This window comes from Typopeltis vanoorti, chromosome 3 (genome assembly GCF_054136105.1).
Source record: "Typopeltis vanoorti isolate ZY-2024b chromosome 3, IOZ_Tvanoo_1.0, whole genome shotgun sequence".
Taxonomy (NCBI): domain Eukaryota; kingdom Metazoa; phylum Arthropoda; class Arachnida; order Uropygi; family Thelyphonidae; genus Typopeltis; species Typopeltis vanoorti.
In genome coordinates this window covers 84646600-84660420 of record NC_143551.1, presented here as the reverse complement: position 1 = coordinate 84660420, position 13821 = coordinate 84646600, and the positions used below count along the sequence as shown (strand labels likewise).

Here is a 13821-nt window from a genome sequence, read left to right as displayed (position 1 = left end):
ATTACTTCCACCTTAGTATCACCACCTCTTGGTCTGGCTCCCACTGATGAGACCTCAATAAAGGTCGAAACTGGTCTGCATAGTGACCCTTCCCTTAGTGCATAGCATTATATATGTCCGCAAGGAGATGTGCCCCCAGGTTCAAACTTTGTTTGCTTACACTTGGATAAAGGATTAAACCAAATATATAACTGGTAGCATAGCCAAGTGAAAAAACTTCCATCATCATGGTTAGTATTAGAATACAAGGATGGGTTGATGAATATAGGATTCATTATGATGGTCAGCATGGATTTGTAAAGGGTAGTTGTTTTAGTGATTTACTTGCATTTTATGCATGTTATGCATATTTAGTGATTTACTTGCATGTTAGATAAGGAAGAATCATATACAGTGATTCTTTGACTTTGCAAAAAACATTTGACAGATTACCACATGATAAATTGGTGTACAAGCTGCAAAAGGTGGAAATAGATAGTGATTGGTTAGATGGGAATGTATAATATATTGGCTCTCTGAACAATACCAGCAAATTATGTATGATGGAGCTGTGTCTCAAAAAAAAAAAGGTAACCATTGGCTTTTCCTAGTTTTTTTTTTTTTTTGGGTCCCAGCTGTTTAACTTGTTTGTAAATGATATATCATGTGGACTGATTGCTGACTGGAGACTTTCATTTGTTTGCTAATGATTCAAAGTTGGGGAGAAGTCACCTGGTTTTCATTGTGATGTGGAAACATTGGAGAGGGCCCAGATGCAAGTGACTAAGACATATCAGGGGTCTGGAATGCTGGCTATGAAAAGAATTTGAAGGAACATGGATTGCAGAGTTTAGTGGATAGGAAGAAAAGAGGTGCTATGATAGGGATGTTTAAGTTAGTGAGGAGATTTTATCAGATTAATCCAGAAGGGATTATAAAAAGAGTAGAAGAACCAAAGGCCATCCTTGGAAGTTATGTAAGCATGTGGTGAATATGAGGGGTAGATTTTTTACATGGAGAACTGTAGGTGTGAATGAAACACATTACCAGGATATGCTCTTAATGCAGGAGTATTAAGGATTTTAAGATTCGGTATGAAAAATAAAATGTCAGTTGAAAAAACCTCCCACGATGAGTCAGCTGACTTCATGGATGGTGTGATGATAATAAAAAAAAAGAGAAAAGAAAAAGAAAGACTCAGAAACTGGGATATTTTTGGTCTTCACTAAGGTATTTGACAGATTGTTCATGGCAATAAGGTATAAAGTTATGAAAAATAGGGATAGGCCATATATTGTTGGTAACAGTAGGAGATGGGTTAGTTTGAGCAATACTAGTGAGTTGTATATTGGGGGATGTCAACTCCCCTAAGGAAGATTTAAATAGACTTTTAGTCTGGATGATTGAGTGAAGTTGAAGATTTAATGTTAATAAATGAAAGGTGTTGTAGTGGTGTAGGACTGTTTTATATACATAGGTCACATTGCAAGTGTTGCCAAGATTTCTCAATGAATTGCTGATAATTAGGTTGGATCAATAAGACAAGCCCTAGTATCAATGGTTAGTGGTCTGTTCAAACAACATGTGGATTGCTGTGCACAGATTTGATCAACTGAGTTTCCATTATGATGAGAAAACTTGAGGATCAAGAGATGAATAATGACTATAGCAATATAAGGATCCTTTACTCGTGGTTAAGGGGAGAGAATTAGGAAATGTAAATTGCAAAGTTTATTGGATGGCCAGAAAGCTGATATGATGCAAATGTTTAAGTTGAGGGTTTAAGATGCGAAGGCTTACAAGATTAATACAAAAGGATTACCTAGAACAGTATGAAAAAAGGCCTTTCTAGAAGTTTTGTAAAGGTATGGTAAAGATGGAAGGTGTGCAAAGCAGAATTTTTACATACAGTGATCCATTTTAGAAATTATGGGCTTTACAACCGTTATAAATAACTATTTTAATTTCCCAATGTTTCGACCTTCATATTAAGGTCATCATCTGGAGTATATACAAATATACAAGAACAAGCTAAGTTACATTAAGTTAAAGAAACAATGATTTGATCACCAGTTATTCTACTAGCATGACCTCTAGTGAAAAAAAAATACAGATAAAATTACAAATTAATTAATTATTTAGAAACTACATCAAAGCTAAATTTTATTTAAGATAACATGAGTGAAACATTCTTAATTATAGATAATTTTCTTACAGTAACAATGATGTCCTATTTTTAACATTACAATTGCTATATTAGATTTAGGATTCTGGATTATCTAGTCCTGTTTATAGTTAACCCTTAGGGAGAAAGGTTCGTGGGTAGAATATGTGCTTTCCATATGCTTGGGATTTTTAGACCGTCATTATTGTTAAGATTGGGATGTTGATAAGAATCTCACAGGCTTCCTTAAATTTGCATTCATACCATGTTTTGGTGTGATGTAAACAACTGGTGCTTTTCCAGTCAATGCTATGTAAAGTGTTCAGCGCATGAACAGAAAGGCCAGCTTCACCATAGTTATTATTATTATTATTATTACATGACACCTCCAGGGAGTCTAGACTCATCGAGGGAGGGCACCTACTCTACAACTCTTCGTATCTACCACTCCACCAGCCACATCTACCCTCATCATCTACACCAATGCCATCTACCGCTGACCACCACTATTAGTATTTTCACAGATAATCAAACATCCATGCCCAAGGTGAGATTCGAACCCACAGACTTTTAGCTGGAGAGCGGATATGTGTCGTGTATGTTCCTCTTCTCTGATAGGAATTGTGCATCCTATTTCTCCAATATATGGTAGATTACAGGTGCAATAAATACGGTATACTCCAGGGTGTGCCAGCAGAGGGAGTGGGTCTTTAGATGAGATGAATAAGCTTTTTAATTTTGCAGGATGTTTAAAGGTGGCTTTGAGGTTGTATTTCTGTAGTATTCTGTTTATTTTATCTGACATCCCTTTAATGTAAGCAATGGTTATAGTTTTATTGTAGTCTGGTTTATCTTTGTTTTTTATTGAGGTCTTGTAGAGAATTTTGTTAATAGTGTTTTGGTTGTAACCATTTTTTAGAAAAGGTGCAATAAATAACTTGATAACTTTAAATTCATCTTTCAGTGCTTGTTCATTGGAACAGATCTTCAAAGCCCTGTTTTTTAGAGTATTAATGTTACCTAGTTTTTGTGTTGATGGTGGTATGAGTTTATATGTATATATTGGACAGTATGTGTCGGTTTCCGGTAAACAGTGAAGGAAAGACTGCCATAAGGAAGACGTGTGACAAGTGTATCTAGAAACGGAAGTTTGTTTCTGTTTTTCAATCTCATTTGTGAACTGTATGCGTTTGTGTTGTTTGTTTAGGTGGCTATGGAAAGTGTCTAGTGTCTGGCGGCCATGGGGCCAGATTGCAAAAACATCGTCAACTTATCTAAGCCAGACTTTGGGTTTTAAAGGAGAGGAATCTAGAGCATGTTGCCCAAAATGTTCCATATAAAGTTAGCAATGGGGGGGGGATAATGACGAGCATATGGCTGTGCCTTCTTTTTGTAGGTAGAAAGCGTTTTGCCATACAAAATAGCCAGAACGTAATCATGTGCAAAGAGCGCTGTGATATCTGGATGGAATTTGTTCTGTAAAAGAAGGTTTGTGTCATTGATTGAGACATTCATAAAGAGGGCAGAGACATCAAAACTGACTAATAAATCATCTTTTTCTAATGTAATGTCTTTGATTATGTTTATGAAGTGCTGTGTGTTCTGTTATAGGAGGGGATGAATGACCTACCAACTCCTTGAATGTTGCCGCTAATTTCTTGGCTAGGTGATAATTTGGGCTGCTATACCTTCAACTATCGGCCAGAGTGGTGTGTTTTGTTTGCGTATCCTTGGTAGCCATAAATTCTCAGGGAACGAGCATAGTGCAGAATTAATTTTTTTACTGTATCTTTGGGCCATGTAGTAATTGACTAAAGTAGTTTCTCTGTTTTATTTTTTATTCTATTGGAATGTACTGTTGTCCTAGACTAGCAGATTCATTCTAGCAGATTCTATCTTCTCTAGTTATTACGATGTTCGGATTTGATTTTAATGATTTCACCGCTGTTAATTCGTGTTTCGTTAAGTTGCTTGTTATTGTTTTCTTATGATTTATATTTAAAATGTTGGGGGTTTCTAAACATATTTTATCTGCTGTTATTTGGGATGAATCTTAAGCCTCTTTCAATATTACAAATAAAATCCAGTTTGTACCCATATACCAACGCATAAAGAAAGCGTTACTCAGAGAACAGATCCAGGCTACAAGAAAAAATTTGGTCGAAAAAACCAGGTACAAAATGTAAAATCTAAACTTTCAAGTTAATTGAACGCAGATATTTGAATTATCCTCGAAAAGATTACAGACAACACAATGAACCATATCCTTCAAACTAAGAAAGAAAATCTTGGAACTTGGAACTTCTTCTTTGGGAGATGGATCAAGTCCTTGATTCTTCATCCCTTCATCTGATTTTACCTTGTGTATGAGGGAATTATTGTGGGTAATTTACCCGCTCATTGTGAGCATTGTAAGCTGTATCGGCTTTCTCTTGCTATGGCAGACTTCGGTGTTTTATATTTGAAACGATCTGATAAAGCAGGAGAATAGTTTTACGCCTAGTTCGCTATTCCATCCAGACCTGGAGCTTTTTTATTGTTTAGTTTTCTTATGATCTCATATATTTCTATTGATGACACAGATTTGTTGTTGGATTGGAATGAGGCGTTTTGAGTAATTTTACGCACTTGTGTGTGGATGGATTTTTCTTATGAAGTTTATATCTATATTGGTATAACTGGGGCTGCATTGTCTTTCTAAGCTGTCTGCAAATGCTTCTGCTTTTTCTTCATCATTGTAGGTGACTCTATATTCACCTTGGATTGGAAGAAGTGTGTAATGCTTTGAACGAAGTGATCTGATCATTTTCCACAATGACTGATCCTCTGTGTTTAGGTGATGTATTTTGTTATTCCAAAGTTGGTTTCGGTGATCCTTTAGAGCATACCAAACCTGGTTTGTTGCTCTGTTAACTGCCTGCTTATCTGCGGGATCTGCTCTGTGATATTGTCTTCTTAAATTGTTTTTCTCACGGATAAGATGTTTTATGTCCTCCGGAAGTTTATTTGGTGGTGCACACTTGGTTATATTTATTAAGCGTGATATTGCTGTTAGTATTTGCTTTTCAAAGGTTTTCACTGCCTTTTCTATATCTTCAGTGGATGTTATATGTGGAACTGGGCCAATATTATCCTGGAAAGCTGAGGGTAGTTGTTTCCAGTTTATGAAGGTGGTGGCGTTTTCCGTTAGATCTTGTATGGCGCCTAGTTGCAATATGATGGGGTTGTGATCAGAACTTAAGCTGTTAACTGCTTGTATTTGATAGCTGTGCACAACGTTTTTTTTTAGTATTATCAAGTACATCTGGACAGCCGGTTGCTCCGTAGTATGTGGGTTCTGTGGATCCTATTATCGTCATGTTTCTTGTAGTGGTATATGAATTCAGTAGTCTGCCGTTGATATTTGAGTTTCTGCTGTTCCATGTGGAATGGCATTAAAGTCACCAGCTGCAATTACTGCTCTACCTGCATTTAGTATTTCATCCAGATCTGAATCTAGGAGTTTTTTATTTAGGGAGTTGTAGGCTGCAAATATCCTGATACTGCTTGTGTTTTTTCATATGTATTTCAATTCCTGTGGTTTCCACGTGTTCAGTTTAAGGTTCGGCTATTGTATTATGCTTTATGTTTCTTTTGACAAAGATGGCGGTGCCTCTTCCTCTTGCATAGGATCTGTCTGTATGGTAAGTGCTATAATTGTTGATTCTGACCCTGTCACTTGGACGAAGGTGTGATTCATTTATAAGGACGATATCTGCTTGGGTTTCTGCTGCAAACTCCTGTAATTCCTGTATTTTGTTGGATAGTCAGTTTGCATTCCAGCTGACAATCTGTAATGATTTAGGTTTTCTATCAGCCTTATCCATTAAGGATTTCTACAAGAAGTGATTGTGTGTGTCTTACGATAATATCCTTGGCTTCTTGAGTTGGGTTGGTTTGCCAGAGTTCAGCAAGCATTTCTCCTATGGGACTTGTTATGTTCTGTAGAATAGGTTTGTTGTGACTAGTTTGGTTTTGGCTTTGGGTCTTTTAGGTAGGTTGGTCTTGTTACTTCAGCATATGTCCTTCCGTCCGTTGTGAAGACAATGGTTTGATGGGAGGATGTGCGTTCTTGTATAGGTTTGCTTTGGAGTTGTGTCTTTTGGTTTTGAGGAAATGCTATGGACCCTATAGTTTGCAGGTTGTGGGCCTCTGCAATTTACACACTTTACTGGTTGTGTGTGGGGTTTTTGGCATTCATTTGTTGCGTGTTTGCCACCACATTTAACACATCGGTAATCTGCTTTGCAGCAGTGTTGTGAGTGGCCAAACTTTTGACAGCGATGACATTGCGTCACTGTTTGTTTGTGTTTTAGCGATTCAGTCTTTATGACTAAATCACAAATAGTTTGAAGATCGTATATGTGTTTCTGGTCTTTGCTGATCTCTACCAATATTAGAGAATATGGAGGATATTTTATCAACTCTATGCATATGGCTGACTTTTGTAGATATGAAGCCTTTGATTTGGCGATCTGCTTGTATTTCATCTGTTGTAATGGATTCTGTTACCCCTCTGAGCACAACTTTAAGGTTCTTTTCACTATTGAGTGCAAATTTGTGGTAGGGTAGATTGCTATTATCCAGAAATTTTGTTAGTTGTCTGTAATCAGTAGAAGTTTTTGGCTGGATGCGAATTCTTCTTCTGTATTAGTGGCTTTCGTAAATGATATTTCTAGAGTTCAGAGTAACAACTGATGTCCAATGGTTTTTATCCCTTAGGATGACTTGGGGTATTCTTTCTTTTGAGTTGGTATTAATATCAGTTCCATTTCTACTGCTTTGTGCAACTCTCCAATAATGGAAATTTTCATTTTTTTAGTTTTAACGGTTTGGAAATCTTCCTCTGTGTCAACTCTATCCAATATGTGATAGGCATTGTTTTGGGATATTGCCACATCCTCAGGATCTAGTGACTGCCCTGAGCTTCACTGTCCGATGACCAATGCCATCACATTTTCCAGACTGTCATCTGTGACAATTGTGGGGGGAAAACGTGTCATAGAGTTTTACTTTTCCCAGCCACCTACTGCTGAGCACCACACCTAAGCAGATAAATTCCCGATAAATGTCTTCAAATTTTGTCTCGTCTATCAGTTTTCCCATGTCTATGTCTATCAATTATCAAAACTTAGTTTGAAAAGCTGGTCCTAGAACCTAAATGTAAAATCCTGTAGATCAAATCGATGATCTACCAGTAAATAGAGATCCCATAGTCACAAAATAAAGAAAAAGCTTAAATCTCATATCTAAATTTCATAGACTAAAAGATCGACAAAACCAACGGACATATTCAAATTTCTTCACAGTGAACATTAACAACTAACGAGAAGCAAGAAACAACAGGAGCCACCAATCGCCAGCAGGTAGCATAGTTAACCTATCCAACCATGCCTTAAATAAAGATGAACACTCGCTACTCAGCAGAGGTCTAAATTTTGTTGTAGCACCCAGATCGATGAACAAACTGGATTTTATTTGTAATATTGAAAGAGACTTAAGATTCATCCCAAATAACATAGCAGATAAAATACATTTAGAAACCACCAACATTTTAAATATAAATAATAAGAAAACAATAACAAGCAACTTAACGAAACACGAATTAACAGCGGTGAAATCGTTAAATCAAATCCAAACATTGTAATAACTAGAGCCGATAAAGTGTCACTGTTATTCTAAACTGAACCACTTATTTAAAAAAAATGAATCTGCTAGTCTAGGACAACAGTACATACCAATTTGTTAACTATGACCCAACCAATAGAATAAAAAAGAAAACAGAGAAACTACTTCAATCAATTACTACATGGCCCGACGATACAGTCAAAATTTTACTTCTGCACTACGTTCATTCCCCGAGAATTTACGGTCTACCAAAGATACACAAACAAAACATACCACTCCAGCCGACAGTCGACAGCCCAAATTATCATGTAGCATAGAAATTAGCAGCAACACTCAAGGAGTTCGTAGGTCATTCTCCCCTCCTATATCAGAAACACATAACTTCATAAACATAATAAAAGACAATACATTAGAAAAGATGATTTATTAGTCATTTTCGATGTCTCTGCCCTCTTTACGAATGTCCCAATCAATAACACAATGCTTCTTTTACAGAACAAACTCCCTCCAGATATCAAGGTCTTTGCGCATGTATTACGTTCTGGTTATTTTGTATGGCAAAATGATTTCTACCTACAAAAAGATGGCACAGCCATGTGCTCGCCATTACCCCCTTACTGCTAATTTTTATATGGAACATTTTGAGCAACAGGCTCTAGATTCCTCTCCTTTAAAATCCAAAATCTGGCTTAGATACGTTGATGATGTTTTCATAATCTGGCCCCAAGACACTTTCCTTAGTCACCTAATCAAACAACACAAACACATACAGTTCACAAATGAGATTGAAAAACAGAACACACTTCCGTTTCTAGATACACTTGTCACACGTCTTCCTTATGGCAGTCTTTCCTTCACTGCTTACCGAAAATCAACACATACTGGCCAATATATACACATAAACTCCTACCACCACCACCACCCAACACAAAAGCTAGGTGTTACTAATACTCTAAAAAACAGGGCTTTGAAGATCTGCTCCAATGAACAAACGCTGAAAGGCGAATTTAAAGTTATCAGCAATACTTTTCTAAAAAATAGTTACAGCCAAAACACATGATCATCATCATCAAATTCCTGCCATGTACCCTCAAGGGGTGTACAGGATATGATAGTACTACATGAAAAAAATTACATCATTACTAACTTCCTATCTACAATTTTCCTCCAAATCAGTCTGTTACTTGTCAAGACTCCAACATTATCAGATTTTATATTTCTATCATCTAAGGCACTTTGTACCATATCAATCCACCTATATCTTGGTCTTCCTTTGGGTCGTTTTGCTGACAACTTGGCAGAGAACACTTGTTTTGCTAATCTATCTTCGCCCATTCTGTTTAAGTGACCATACCACCTGAGATCAGCTCTGCTAACGCATTCCTGGATGCTGACAATGTCAAGTTCTTTCTTAATATCCTCATTTTTAATATGATATTGCCATTGATACCATCTAGTCTTTGGTCAAGTGTTTTACTTCTGACCCAGCTCTCAGATCCATAAGTTAAAACTGGTTTGAACATTGTCTTGTATACAGCTAATTTAGTGTTCCGACTAATTTCTCTCTTATTCCATATGAATTTATTGAATTGACTTCCACCATACCAGCTTTGCTGATTCTGTTGTCTATTTCTATATTTAATTTATCATCTTCAGTAAAAATCGTGCCTAAGTAGCTGAAATGTTTTACTTGTTCCACATTTTCTCCATTTACAACACAGTTGACATTTTCAATGATTCTGCCTATTTTCATTGTCTTCTTATTGCTGACCTTCATACCATATCTATTACAACAGTTATTCAATTTAGTCAGAGAATCTTGCAGACTTTTAGCAGATTTATTTAGAAATATAATATCATCCACATAAAGCAAAGAGCTGATATTAACATCTCCAATTTTGATATCATGTTTAATACCACTTTCCTTCATTATGTGAACCATATAGATAATGAATAAGAGTGGAGATAATGTACATCCTTGTCTCACACCAAATTTAACATTAAACCATCTTCCTGTACTTCCTTCAATTCTAACTGCTGACTTGCAACTCAAATACAGACTAAGTACTGCTTGATATAATGCCCCATTGACACCATATAACCGTAGCATATTGAATAGCTTTTCTCTTGGCACCTTGTCACATGCCTTTTCCAAATCGACAAAACTTAAATATAGATCCTTGTTATTATTATTATTATTATTATTAAAACAAGACCTCATTGAGTCAAAGACTCATCTAGGAGGTCCTTTTATCTTACACACACATCTCATCATACCGTGTCTTAAACACATTCAAACTACTTGCAGACACCACGCTCTCAGGCAGGGCATTCCAATCACTCACAATTCTGCACGAAAAAAACCTGTCTCTCATACCCTCCTTATACAGTTTCCAGGGATGACCTCTGGTTCTCCCCTGATCTCCCACTATTCTCTGTAGAACTTCTCCACCATTGATCCTATAACAACCCCTTACCAACTTGTAGGTCTCTATCATATCTCCCCTCTTCCTTCTCTCCACGAGACTCTGCAAATTACATCTTTTCAATCTTTCCTCATACTCAACATTCCAGAGGTCAGAAACTACCTTAGTCATTCGCCTTTGGACCCTTTCCAACATCTCTTCATCCTTCTGAAAACCCGGTGACCAAATCTGGGCACAATAGTCCAAGTGTGGCCTAATCAAAGCCTTATACATTGGAACAAGTATCTCCCTACTTCTACATGTCAGTGTCCTCCGCATCATTCCCAGAAGTCTTTGTGTTGTCTTCACAATTTTGGCGATGTGTCCCCTAAATTTTAGATCCTTATCCACTATCACCCCCAGATCTCTTATTTCCTCTACTTCCAACAATATATTCTCACCAAGCATAAAATTCCCATGCTTTCTCGACTATTTGTCGTAAAGTGAAGATCTGATCCTGACAGCCTCTATTTGGCCTGAATCCAGCTTGTTCTTCACCAAGCTTTTCTTCCACAATTCTTCTCAACTGTTTCTCAAGTATACTTGCATAGATCTTGCCAGGAACACTCAGTAGGGAAATACCTCTGTAATTCTCACATTCAGTTTTATTTCCCTTTTTATATATGGGTAGTATGAGAGCTCTACTCCAATCATCAGGAATTTTCCAAAACAGCCAAAACACTATTAACAAAATTCTCTACAAGACCTCAATAAAAACCAAAGATAAATCAGACTACAATAAAACTATAACCATTCCTTACATTACAGGGACATCAGATAAAATAAACAAATTACTACAGAAATACAACCTCAAAGCCTCCTTTAAACCTCCTGCAAAATTAAAAAGCTTACTCAACTCATCCAAAGACCCACTCCCTGGCCCACCCCGGAGTATACTGTATTTATTGCACCTGTAATCTACCATATATAGGAGAAACAGGATGCACAATTCCTATCAGAGAAGAGGAACATAAATGACACATTAAATATAATAACTATGGTGAAGCTGGCCTTTCTGATCATGCACTGAATACTTTACATAGAATTGACTGGAAAAGCACCAGTTGTTTACATCACACCAAAACATGGTATGAATGCAAATTTAATCTACCATATATAGGAGAAACAGGATGCACAATTCCTATCAGAGAAGAGGAACATAAATGACACATTAAATATAATAACTATGGTGAAGCTGGCCTTTCTGATCATGCACTGAATACTTTACATAGAATTGACTGGAAAAGCACCAGTTGTTTACATTACACCAAAACATGGTATGAATGCAAATTTAAGGAAGCCTGCGAGATTCTTATCAACCACCCCAATCTGAACAATAATGACGGTCTAAAAATCCCAAGCATATGGAAAGCACATATTCTACCCACGAACCTTTCTCCCTAAGGATTAACTATAAACAGGACTGTAGATAATCCAGAATCCTAAATCTAATATAACAATTGTAATACTAAAAATAGGACATCATTGTTACTGTAAGAAAACTATCTATAAGAAAGAATTTATTATACAATGAAACCTGTGGAGAACTCATGACTAAACACACACACACACACACACACACACACACACACACACACACACACACACACACACACACACACACACACACACACACACAGTCGCTTCCCCACACATCAATGTAGACCAGAACAAGCCCATAGGATTCTCATACCTTATGTCAAAATCATCTCAGAACATCTTTCAAAAATTACGAAGAAATACAAACTTGCTACTACCTACAAACCCATCAACCAGATCTATAACTTGTTACCTTCTCCTAAAGACAAACTCTCACCTCTGATGCTACCTATCATGTAGAGGTTTCATGCTCCTGTAAATTGTCTTACTATGGACAGACAGGTAGATCTGTTCAGAAACGTATTTTGAAACATCAAGACCATATCCGTCTTATCAAACCACAGAAATCTGGCCTCACTCACCACGGTGTTGAAAACCCAAACCATAGGATCCATTGGGAAAAGTTCAAACTTTTACATAGATCTTTATATAAACATGAACGTTTATATAAAGAAAGTGCTGAAGCCCTACTTCACAGAGCAAATCTAAACCATAATGAAATTCTTGCTATTCCTAAAGTATGGGAAATTGTCATACAAAATTGTGTTAAATAACTTCTTTATGTATGTTATCTTATTTTAATGTATTTTTTTTTCAGTTATATTTTAATTTAATTCTATAACACGCTACTGCATGCATTGTAATCATGCACCCTAACTGTATGTTATTCCTAGTATTGTTTGAATTAACTGTGCTGACGATGTCCTAAGATACTTAGGATGAAATATTTACTTATTAAAACTTATTACTGTGGTTATTACGTGTGTTTGTTTAGTCATAAGAGTCATAAGAAAGAATGTTTCTCTCATGTTATCTTAAATAGAATTTAGCTTTGATGTAGTTTCTAAATAATTAATTTGTAATTTTATCTGTATTTTTTGTTTTCCATTAGAGGTCATGCCAGTAGAATAACCGGTGATCTTTAGTATCTTTAGCTTACTGTGTGAAATGAAACTCAACTTGTCCTTGTATATTTGTATATACTCCAGATGATGACTTTAATATGAAAGTCAAAACGTTGGGAAATTAAATATATATAACATGGTTGTATTGAAAAGAGTGATATTTGTTATACCTTCTTTGTGAAGGTATTTTATGAGCTGGATAAGATGCAGAGAGGAAAGAGTGTGTGTTGCCTAGGTATGATAGTGAGACGAGCTGAGCAGAAGAGCAGTAATATTGAATAACATAATAGCTAGAATGTGTCAGAAGAGAGGATTGGAATATGTGGATGCTTGGAGGGCATTTGAGGACAGAGAGGAATTGCATGTGAGGGACGACTTGCATTTGAATGAGGAAGGATGTACGCATCTGGAGAGATTGCTGTTCTGAACGAGTCAGCGTGTCAATACAGGGAAACTGGAATGCCCAAGGTGGATGGCAGCAGGGGGTTGCAAGTATACAAGGTGGATGCTTGGAGGGCATTTGAGGACAGAGAGGAATTGCATGTGAGGGATCACTTGCATTTGAATGAGGAAGGATGTACGCATCTGGAGAGATTGCTGTTCTGAACGAGTCAGCGTGTCAATACAGGGAAACTGGAATACCCAAGGTGGATTCCAGCAGGGGGTTGCCTCTTGTGAGAATGGGTACTTGGGAGAAGGGGGGGGGAAGACATCAGGTAACACTGAGCTCAGTGGAGTCTAGGGGGGGGGGTAATGCTGTGTATAGAAACAGTGTCATTTTTATGCTTTATACTAATGCTGATATTAGTATATCAGCATTAGTATATATAATTACTAATAGGTGATAATTAATTTTGGTTGCCAGGATATTCATTTTACAGATTTAAATCTTTCAGTTACTTAAAAGTTCTATGCCTACAGAAAGTTATTTCACTTTTAAGATAGCTTGCAAAACTCTAAATAATGCAGTTAGTTTATCTCAGCTTGCTAGTCCTAATGCTTTGATTATGTACTTAGGAATTATGTCCTTCGAATGGAAAGA

At 36.7% G+C, this 13821-nt stretch overlaps 1 protein-coding gene across 3 annotated transcripts in view; it reads right to left on the bottom strand.

Annotated features, from left to right (window-relative positions):
* The window catches only part of LOC150108341 (dynein regulatory complex subunit 11-like), a 455807-nt gene that overhangs the window by 48369 nt on the left and 393617 nt on the right, over nt 1-13821 (bottom strand). The window lies entirely within an intron of this gene.